The sequence below is a fragment of the Mandrillus leucophaeus genome, unplaced genomic scaffold, assembly GCF_000951045.1.
Source record: "Mandrillus leucophaeus isolate KB7577 unplaced genomic scaffold, Mleu.le_1.0 Scaffold225, whole genome shotgun sequence".
Classification (NCBI taxonomy): domain Eukaryota; kingdom Metazoa; phylum Chordata; class Mammalia; order Primates; family Cercopithecidae; genus Mandrillus; species Mandrillus leucophaeus.
The window spans coordinates 763,016-764,736 of record NW_012102310.1 but is presented as its reverse complement, the minus strand read 5'-3'; positions in this window follow the sequence as shown (position 1 = coordinate 764,736).

Genomic DNA, 1,721 nt, shown 5'->3' with positions numbered 1-1,721 from the left:
AACCCAATTCCAGTTTCCATGATTCTTAATTAATGCTCTTTCAATACTGTACCACTGCTTTGTAAAGCCTGAAAGACAGTTTACATAAATCCAAGGTGTTGTTACTCTTGCAAATAATCCCTCAAAGCATTCGGACATCATTTATAGTCTTTTCAGCATTTAGATGAAAAGATTCATCACATCTTTTCCCCAGAAACATTAGATTGAAATGAGATTGAAAATTAGTATAAATGAGATTGAAAGTAAACTGTTTAATTCCATAGTTTTAAAAACAGAATCATGGCCAGGCTCAATGGCTCATGCCTGTAATATCAGCCCTTTGGGAGACAGAGGCAGGAGGATCACTTGAGGTCAGGAGTTTAAGACCAGCCTGGGCAACAAAGTGAGAACCCTTCTCTACAAAATACATAAAAAACATAGTCCGATGTGATGGCACATACCTATGGTCCCAGCTACCTGGGAGGCTGAGGCAGGAGGACCGCTTGAGTCCAGGAGTTTGAGGACGCAGTGAGCTCTGATTGCATCACTACACTCCAGCCTAGAAAACAGAGTGAGACCTCGTCTCTGGGAAAAAAAAAACCCCACAAAACCCAAAGTTAATCACGTTTTAGCCTTTTCAAATAGAATCCACATGGATTAACAAAACTTCAGGAAATAGGCACATTCACAACAGAAAGCAGAGTATGTGTATGTGTGTGTGGGTACATATATATAGACACACACATTTTCTTTTTTCTTTTTTTTTTTTTCCTCTTCTTCCTCCTTCTCCTCCAGAAGTATATTTTGAAATAGACTTATTTTAAAATGTGATTATTAGAATATATTCTTTTTAAAAAGCCATTTGGAATTGATTTTATCTTATGACTCCTAAAATATTCATGGAATGTTTCCTGTTGCTAGTCACCCTCAGGTACTGAAATTATCTGTGGAGTTGAAAAATGTTGAAGTGATTTGAATGTTTATACAGTTACTTGAGGAGGTAGCTGCCTAGCTTTTGTAGCCTGTGTAAGGTGTTGGGAGAAATATTTTCTGAAAAAGGTTTGTTGAGGGTAGTGGATCTACGGGCACTGGTGAGATCCTAATACATGGGGTGATAACATTTGTTGCTGCCCTCCTGGGTGAATGCAATTCACATAGCTCCAAATTAAACCATAAATAACAGTTTTTGACCTACCTAAGATATTAAGAACTTCAAACCACACAATGTTTTCTTGTGTGCTTCTTTTACTTAAGGATTTAACTTGGAGAAGATTTCGGAACTTGTAATAACTTTTAATGAAAGGATGGGGAGAAAAAAGAGTGGGATCTCTAATAAGTAGATGTACTTCTGCATCCAGCAATCCGGCTTTTAATTCAAAATTGTGTATGTGCTCTGGGTGACGCCAACATTTCCTCTCATATAAAGTGACCTTTTACGGGGTTTCATTCATAGCACTTGGCTCCCTCCCGGAGTCACAGTGCTTGTCACAAGGCAGCGGATTGCCTGCTGGTTCTTATGCAAGTGATGACTGGGAGGGCTGATAGGGGGTAACGCGGACAGCCTCTCTCTCTGACAGCAGATTGTCAGCATTCTTGACCCGGGCACTCTAAGAGCCTGGGAAAACACTTTGATTTCAATGTGGCTTTAAAAAATGATATTCAGCTGAACCAAATGACTGTGTAAAATAGGACCACAGGGAGGGCCAGGAGCAGTGGCTCATGCCTGTAATCCCAGCACTTTG